We start from the raw sequence: 9,940 nt of genomic DNA, 5'->3' as shown, positions 1-9,940 counted from the left end.
ACAATCGAGTCACAGTGATCAGAGATTACTGAACACTTGACCATTGTATATAGAAAACTGTGTATTGACAATAGCACTCATTGAAGTACTAAAAATACATTTTCAATGTTCATAACACAGATGGTGTTAAATAGATCATTTAAGATGTGCAAATACCTTTTTAGATATATCTTCTGGTTGGTTTTCATACGTATGTGTGTGACAGAACATTTTAACCTAAGAGTTTGTCAGGCTGATTTGAACTGAGCCCTTTTTTGGAAACCAGGACCGCATTCTAAGGTCCTAATGGATTCTACCCAGTGGAACAATGCCACCCAGGGGCAGCCGGGCATCTCAGTAGTGGCATTCTGTATGGGAACCCACAACACTGAAGGCGGAATTTTATGGTGTTGGAGGAAAAGAAATAATCCATATCTTTTTTTTGTTTACTGATCCTTTTCTGTATACGAAATTCAATAACCGGAATTAATGACTACTCTACTAGCTAGAGGACAAAGAAACACTATTAATTTCTAATGTTAGCAAGGCACTTTATTTTGTGCCAGTATCTCTAATGAGTGCTACACCTGCCTTTTTACAGTTATCTTTAGTCCTCAGAACAAACTTAGTATTATCTCTACTTTTTACATATGAGGAAACTAAAATGTAGAATCATTAAGTGACTTGCCCAAGGTCACACAGCTAGTGGTAGAGTCAGGCTTCCAAATCCTGGAGACAGATCATCACACTTAATCCCTGCTCTGTAAAGAAACTGAGACTTTTGAAATAATTTCTGATGTATTAGAAATTAAAAACTTTTGTTAATTAAATTTTTTTCTGCAGTCCTTCTACCATTAGGGCTAGATCATGAGGCTTTTTGTGCTAAGTAAGGAAAAGATATCTACCTGTAGGTAAGAAGCTCACAGGATTGATAAGAAGGAAGCCATGACATAAGGAGAATTGCTTCCAGAAGGGAAAGTAAGTAGAAAGTACTTCTGGTGCCAGAGGAAGAAAGGGACTGAGAAAGATGAGGGCCAGAGAAGAGTTTCTTGGTTCTCCACATCCTCAGGGTTAAAATCTAAACAGGTTTGGGATTGTCAGAGAGCGTCCAAGCTGGGGAGACTGTAAGCGGTGGAGGGAAGCCCTGGGTTTCCTATGGCACCTGTTTCACATGGCGCCACTGTATGGGCTCAGTTCAGAGGTGAGGGTAGGGAGGGATATTTTCATGGAGGGCCTAGTGGTGCCCCTATTCTCCGTGGTCTCTACCCTGAAACACTAGAGAGTCACAGGTATTTTCAGACTGTGTGGAAGTGGAGAAGAACGTGGAGGGGAGAGGAATGTGGAAGTGGGGAAGAATGTGGAGGGGAGAGGAATGTGGAAGTGGAGAGGAATGTGGAAGTGGTGAAGACTGAGAGACTAGAAGGAGCCTGGGGTCACGGGCAGGAGGTGGCAGAGTGAGGGCCCTGGGAGTGGAGGTGTTGCTGGAGGTCTACAGCCTTGCTGGTGGGGACCAACGTAAGAGCTTCAAGGATGATCAGCACGGCTGAGGCCAGGAAGGACCGGGGGACGGCACGTGGATCCCAGGCTCTTCCCCACCTTGTCGTGAATTTTCCCTTGAACTAAGAGGAACAAGAAATTGATTGGGCCATCTTCTTAGGAGGAAAGAAACCCCTGTGATGAAGAGTCTAAATCTGAAATACATTGGTTATTTACCTTAAGAGAGCGTTTAAAATGGAAAGAGATGCTATTAGCTTGATTTGGCAGAATCAGTGTTCCTTCACGAGATCGTCCCGCTCCACCTTTCTCCAGTGGCCAGCAGGAGGAGTGGAGCCAGAGAAGGCCAGAGCAAGATGAGGACAGTTCTGGAAATAAACGTACACTTAGTGTATATTTGAACCATTATAACCTGATTTTGCTGTGTCATCTTAATGTAAGATGTAAGTATTGAAAGCCACTTCTGGCCAGCTGAGCAGTAACTCATTTCCTTTAAAAACAATCCAACTAGCATGCTCCTTAGGCCCTGCAAATTCCTTGAACTTGGGCAGACGTCAGCCAGCAATTTCTGGCCACGTCTTCCTCCTCACTGGAAATCCCCCAGAGACCGGGGCAGAGCTCCTGGTAATGTCTCTTCCTTTCTTTCTTTCTTTCTTTTTTTTTTTAATATCTTAAAGACAGATGAGCAGCAGAGACATGTGTATTCCCATGGGTAGGTCACTGACTAGAAAATTCACTAAAGCCACCAAGGACCTTTGTGACCCTGAGATTATAGCTTACCTTTTCTGAGCTCCAGTGTCTTCATCTAGAAAGTGCAAATAAACACAAAATAGCATTTGCTGCATATAGTTTTTGAAAGGATTGGTGAACAATGAGGCAAGTATACCATGGAATGCAACACCGGTATTGGTATTGTTAACACTATTATCACTGCTGTTACTGTTGTTATTAACAAGTGTATTCTGAACTAGCAGTTGGAGGGCGCTGGTCTGGATAAATAACCCAAGCACATGCAAAGCTGTTCGTCTGGTTTTATGAAATACCACATCGTCACTCTCTTAAAACCTAAGCTGTAGAACTCAACATTTTATTGCATATGCCTCATTTTCTAATTATTTTACTTGATTTTGATGATGATGATCATCAAAATGTTCATTTCTAGACAGGTGCTGTGTCTCACGGCAGACAAATACACATTCCTGTGGTAGGGGTTATAGCATGATACACAACGTGTGTAGAAAAGCTACAAAAGTATGAGCTGGAAATTAGAAGTACTCATCTTTAACCAACGTACAAGATGGAAAAGTTATTGAAAACAATGCTGAACAAATAAGACAGTAAAAGCTGAATGCATATAAACTAGAAGTTGAGAGATCAAATCCAATCAAGCTTTTAAAAAGTACAATTTTCTCTCTATTTTCTTGTTTCTTTCATTGCTTTAGCTTATTTTATTGACTTAGCATACAGAACACCCATGCCCTTAACTAACTTCATAGATAGCCTTCCAGATCACTTTGAATACATTTTTAAAAGATGATCAAACAACACCTATTCTTTTGAAAATTATCCAAAGTTTTATAAGCAATCCCATCCTGTGGACTTTTAGGTTGTTTCCAACTAACCCTTCTTACTGGATATTTAGGTTGTTTCCAACTTAGTCCCTTTTGTTGGATATTAGGATATTTTCCAACTTGTTATAGTATGTGAATTATATCTCAGTAAAGCTGTACAATTTTTTTTTAAATGGCCTTAAGATCGGCATGCCCAATTATCTTCAGAGTAGGCATGGAAGTGGGGCATGTTGGAGCAGGCAGGCATGTTACATTTTTCAGGTGAGCGTTAAAAGCTGGCTAGGTTTTCTTAAATTTTAAATTTTATTAAAAATGGATGTTCATTTTCTACAAGACCGTGAACATGATGTTTCCCAGTGACAGTCAGTTGTTTACCATTCTCACCACTCCAGTTATAGCCACGGCCCACGTTATGCCACATGAGCTTCATCCGTGGGGAAAGGATGCTTTCGGTTCTATATGGTTCTACTAAGAGTTTGCTGCTTAGTAAGTCAGCTGGTTTAGAGGCAGGGGACTCTTCAGGCTGTCACGCTGTTTCCCTGAAAATAGATGTAGCAGAAGGGACAGTAACCTGTGGCTTTGTCAGTGCAGCAAGGCAGGTTGCAGTGTTGCAGGCTCTCTCTTCTTGGCTATAGTGAGTGCTTTCTCTATTTAGACACAAGGGGCCCTTCTGTGCTGATGTGTTAAAAATGAAACCAGACCCTACTCTTTACATATCCCAAGGCCTCTCGTCAATAACTTGCACTTCGTATAATAATATACCTGTGAAAATTGATTTATTTTTAGTCTTTCTTCTCATGATAAAGATACAGTCAAGCCATAATGTCATAATGTCACAAAATTTGATACAGGTAGTAAAATTTTAGCTGTTGGAGACATACATTAAAAATTATATAAAGTAAAAACAATTTAAACACATATAACTAGATGCTATATTCATTTCTCGGTTGTGTAAAGGATGGCTCTGGCTTAGGAAGTAAGAAGATGAAGTAGGTTAGTGTATCCATTCATTGGTATGATGTGAGTAGTACCAAGGATTCTAAATGTTTATAAAGCTGAGGGAATGACATAGAGGAATATAAAAGCCAAGTAACACCTGGCAGGCTTTGCCTGACCAACAGACTGTAACCCAGCCGAGAGTCCACTGTAGTCACCATAATGCTTGGGAAGTGTTTATCTGCACTCTATATAGATTCTGGGCTTTCCCTGGAAACCTTATAACAGCCTTCAAATACTCTTTTAGCCGTTGTTAATAAGATGGTGCTTGTAACCTTTAAGGGCTCAGGTGTTTTCCTTTGCTTGAAGGCAGAGACACGTCTGGACAGAAGGTGTTATTGTTCCGGAAAGGAGCCTGACCTTCACCGGGGCCCTTGGGGAACAGCAAGGATCAAACAAGTGTGGGAGACAGTTGTGAAAACATACAGCTCACAGATGCAGACCTCAAAGCCTGGGTGCGGACACATGGGATTAAATACCAAAGGCCATTTGCACCAACATTCACCTGGTGTCTCAGCTTGATTGGGGGTTCTTTAACTCAGAGACCTGTGGAAATGGTAATTAGGTTCAAAGCATAGTTAACAGGACAAGATACTGCTTGCTCTGACAGCATGTTATTAAGCTATCATCAAACTTGAGCCTTGAAAAGGCTCATCCAGAATCAGAGCATCACGGATGCCTTTGGATTCATAGACTCCAAAAAAGGCCAGTTAGTTCAAAGTCCCCTGTTCTGGAATAAGGGGCTGGTGGTCCAAAGTGACAAAGCGGGGCCAGAGAGCAAAGAAGCTGGGTTTTAGGACCCACCCTCCTGAGTGTGGTCTGTGTCCTTTCTCTCTACCACAAGGCATCAGAGAGGACATGGCTTCGGCATCTGCATGCTCGCACTGGCCTTGTGGACTCACATTTCTTCCTTTGTAAAATGAACAAAAGAGAACCAGCCATGTACAGTGTTACGAGGGCAAAACGTGCTGTTGAGCATCCATTACTGTGAGCTCAATGAGAACCCTCATTGAGCAATGAGAGCCCTTTGCATATGAGCAAAGATGTGGTTTTTCCCATTCTCTGCCTCTCTTTCATGATTGGTGCTCCATTTGGAGGATGTAATCACTGTGGCCCTGGTCAAGTGTACTTGCCTCCTGGGAATTAGAAACACATTGGGTACCAGACGCTGCCATGCAGATTGGAAGCCTCATCAACACGAATTCAGTTCCTGACCTGGAGGAAGAATAATGTATGTGAAAACAACTTGTAAAATGTAAAATGCTACAGAAGTGCTAGGTTTTTGTTATTGTTGTAACTTAATCTGATTTAATGATTTTTTATTGGTCTGTAGCACACGTTTTGCCTGGATGATTAAGGCAAGTCAGCTGTGCTGGTAAACACATCTTTGTTCAAGGGTAGCCCTTGGCAATGAGAGGGGCAATTGCTTAGAAGCAGCTGCCTTCAGGTAGGAAAGGGAGAGCGGAAGGAAGTGAGGAGTAGTTCCAAATAGTTCCGAGAAAGGCCGGCACTAAACCACAACAGCTCAAGAGAGGGGTTTTCAGGCCGTTGGTGGGTCTGTCCCTCCGAGTGCCATTTTGTGTGGACGAAGCCCGACTCTGGAGCTTCTCTGAGAAGTGTTCGATATTCTGGGAATGTCTTTTTATTTAAGTCTTTTCAGAATCACTGTGCAAATCTGACAGTAGAATCTGTGGACCATGCATAATTTAGAAAACTAAGATTAGTTTGACACGTGATGGACTGAGCTGTCACTCAGGGAGGGGCCAGGGGAGTGTCACCCACTAGCTCGCTTGTCAAGGCCTAGTTGGCTGTGGGGAGACTGAGGCCTGGGCCTGAAGGTTCACTAGGGAAGTGGCAATGGGAGCCTCTCCTTTGGGTTGTTCAGGGTCAGGCAGAGATTACACTTGACCGACAAATGTGGGGATGAGAGGCAGGGAGTGGCTTTTGTGTGGAAGGGCCGGTGGGACCCAGGTGACTGGCAATGCTAATGGTATCAGGGTGGTAAAAATGCGAGGTGTGTGTGGTAGGGGGTGTTTGAGTTGTAAAAGAGAAGGGTGATTTTTTAAAATTTGCAGTAGCATCCTTTTTGTTTATAAAGAAAATACAAGAATATTATACAACATGTGGGAAAATATAGAAATATAGAGAGAAGAAAATTAAAATCACCCACAATTTACTGGCAACAAGTACTTAGAAAGGCAGTAGGTGTCAACCTGGCCTGGGATCGACATGGGGACATGACAACAACTGGTGTGTTAAAGTAGTGGGAAATGGAATTTTTGTGACTTGCTTTTCTTCTTTTGAGTTCAGTTTGCAATGTCTTCTTCTAGTGCATCTAATGGAAATACATGATTGAAGAGCCATACATTTTATAAATTTAGAATGCAATTTTATATGCTGCATTGTTATCTGTATCTTCATTTTAAGCATATTGTGAGCTTTTCTTCCCCCTGTGAGTAAATATTTTCTAAAACATGAGTTAAGTGGCTTTTTTATATTCCATCATGTGAATAGATTATAACCAATTTTAGGAATTCTCTATTGTGTGCATTTAATTGGTTTCATTTTTTACTATTATAAAAAAAACTCTACTCAATATCTATAAACATCATGTTTGTGTGGATCTCTATTGCCTCCTTGAGATAAAGACTACAAAGTGAAATCACACGATCAAGAGGCACACACGTTTTTCCTGTTCCTGATACATGATATGGGATTGTGTTCTGAAAATACTCTATGGATTTCTACTCCCAGAGGGGATGCTTGAGAAAGGGCAAAGAGGGAGCCTGGGAGACTGAGATCCGGTGACCTGGGGAGAGAATGGGAGTGTCTGGAAAGAGGAGCCTCACAGGAAAGGCAGGAGAGGGGACTGTAAGGAAGGAACCCAGCCATTTTCAGGGATGTGTGCTTGAACCTGGGACAAAGTCAGCAAAATGAGCTGAGGGCAACACTGGACCTTGAAGAGGAGATGAAAGCAAATGATGTCCATGAAAGGTGATCCTTGAACTCTTGGGCTTTACAAAATTTTCCTAGAGTAAGCTTATTATCATCCTAGCCACGGAGTAGGAAGTTGACACACAGAAATTAAGTGACTTTCCTACTGTCATACTAATACAAGTGGCAGGACACGGATTCAAAGTGATTTCTTGTAGTCTGAGTCCTCCGTGGTTTTCCTCTTGACTTTTTCTATAAAAAAGAGCTTTTAGCCCTGGCTGGTGTAGCTCAGTGGATTGAGCGCGGGCCTGCGACCCAGACAATCGCGGTTCGATTTCCAGTCAGGGCACATACCTGGGTTGCAGGCTGGTTCCCTGCAGGGGACGCACGAAGGCAACCATACGTTGATGTTTCTCTCCCTCTCTCTTTCCCTTCTCCTCTAAAAATAAAAACAAATAAAATCTTTAAAAAAAAGAGCTTTATACTTTGTGATACAAGAGAATGTCTTTCCTCACCTTTGAGGCCAGAGCAGCTCCCACAAGGGAAATCAGAATGAACGAGGCTGATGGACAATTAACAAGAAAGGGACAATTTCTGCAAAATGAAATGCCTCTAAACACACTATATTTTATTATATATTATTGGCAAGCACAAAAGAAATCTTTATGGGGCTCTTTTCAAATGAATTACTTAGCTCCTAATGCAGACCCACAAACTGTAGGTGAGTTTGAGCTCTGTGACTGACTGAGGCATGACAATTATGTGGCAAGTAGTGGCCAGCTGAGTGAGTCCCCTGGGATGTGATACACACTCACTAAGCTGTCTCGCTAAAACTTTTACTACTGGTCATTTCTCCAGAACTTACCTTATTAAAATGATCAGCAGGAAGAGTTACTTGGTTCCAGGATTTCTTCCTATTTTGTGGGTCAAATTGGGCATTGAAAGCAAAGAAGAGAAAGAACAGACCTGTCATTTGCTGGGCACGTTTGATTTGAATGGGTAAGTAGACGCAAAAAAAACACTCACTTGTTATTGGAGGACCCTTTCTGGTTCACTCCAGGGTCATCCCAGCAAATGAGTCTGTTTTGAAGTCGGTATCAGCAAAATGTGAAGGGTAAGCCATTTTTGTTTGTTTCCTTTCCACATCCATCCCATGTGGTGGGGACGAGGGAATGTTGGATGTGGGGGTCAGAGTTTGCACCTGGAGCCGTGACATCAGCCCTGACTCTATTGATTTGACTCAGGTTAGGTAATTCCTGATTCTGAGCCTCAGTTTCTCCACAGTGGAGATTCTAAGATATTTTATTTTTTTAATTTTTATTTATTTATTTTTAGACAGAGGGTAAGGGAGAGAAAAAGAAGTATCAATGTGTGGTTGCTTCTTGCATAACCCCCATTGGGGACCTGGCCTGCAACCCAAGCATGTGCCCGGACCCAGAATTGAACCAGTGACCCTGTGGTTTGTAAACCGGTGCTCAGTCCACTGAGCCACACCAGCCAGGGCTGGTTCTAAGATATTTTAAAAACAAGAAAAGCTTGGGCCCAAGTGGGTCCTTTCCCACATCTATGCTGCAGAAAGGAAAAGACAGGTTTTGGATGACCGGAACATTCATAGCACCACCTGGGAGCTTGTTAGAAATGTGGAATCTCAGGCTGTGTCCCACAGCTGCTGAATCAGTGTCTATTTTGACAAGATCTCCTGCTGACTCACGTATGCATGAAGGTTTGGGGAGCACAGATGCAGAATTATGCAGTGGTGCGGATTTATCATGAATTGTTCTTATACTGAACTCTCCTTGAGTGAAAATGCAGGGTGGAACACCGATTTATTTCTGAGTTAATGGGCATAGCACGATTCCTTCAGCTAGCGGCTCCTGCCCTACTCCCTTCTGCCCAAAACTGTCATGTCATGGAATGGGATCCATGACCGATATAATCTGAATTTGCTAATAAGCCATTGTAAGGAAGGCAAACCTGGGTTAGATTTCTGGGTGTGACGTGTGTGTGTATGGACACACAAACACATGCATGTGATCTTTAGACATGAAACATGCCAGAAATTAAAAGAAAAACAGCTATTCACTATTTTACTATGACATCAAAGCAGTTTTTTTACTTTTCTCTATTCTTCACCCCTTTATGCAAATACAGACATAACTTGTACGTAGTTGCAACCACAGCCAGCACACAATTTTTTATTGTAGAATTTAAAAAATTACATTTAATATTGTAGAAAAATTTTATTGTAGAAATTTTACAATTTTCTATTGTAAAATTTTCACTTAATATTGTAGAACATTTTTATTTTTTAATGTAGAATACTGTACATTCTGCAGTAAGCATTTCCATGATGCTCCATGGTAACCATACCTGTAAATGCATGCTGCAAATTTTTACCAACTTTTTACACAGTGAAGTGTTTACTTATTGCAAGTATTTTCCTTTGATCATGTTTCATGCTACGTGTTAGAAATATCATGAGAGCGATGGATAAACTATAACATTGTTTGCAAAAAGAAAGGATTGCAGTTATTTCCTTCTTGCCTCTTTCCCGGACTTTCTAATTTTTAATATTTTTTACAGTGAACATATGAAAAAAGGGATAAGAAGGGCTTTTGCTCACAGCTTCATTCTCATGAGGTCAGTTCATTATCACAGAAGTTCTTACTTCATCCCTAATAACATAAAATGAAAACTGGAGTTTGTCATTTTATAGTGCACTGATATTTTGCAAATGGAAACATTTAATTTATTCTTCACCCTTCACCAGAACTTCAGAATGCTATCTTTGTAGCTAGGTTAAATGGAAAAGCCATATACGTGTTTTTAATAAAAGTTCAATCCTTTCATTAAAACATTATTTTGGCATATCTGTTGTGGTTGAAATAGTAGTGAGAAGTCCACCCCATTTTAACAGTAAGTCACTCAACTGGGGGCATTTTGATTTCCCAACCCAGCCCACTTGT

The sequence above is a fragment of the Artibeus jamaicensis genome, unplaced genomic scaffold (genome assembly GCF_021234435.1).
Source record: "Artibeus jamaicensis isolate MK-2021 breed Jamaican fruit bat unplaced genomic scaffold, CSHL_Jam_final scaffold_474, whole genome shotgun sequence".
Lineage (NCBI taxonomy): Eukaryota > Metazoa > Chordata > Mammalia > Chiroptera > Phyllostomidae > Artibeus > Artibeus jamaicensis.
The sequence above is the reverse complement of the archived record's forward strand: the minus strand, read 5'-3'. Positions refer to the sequence as shown.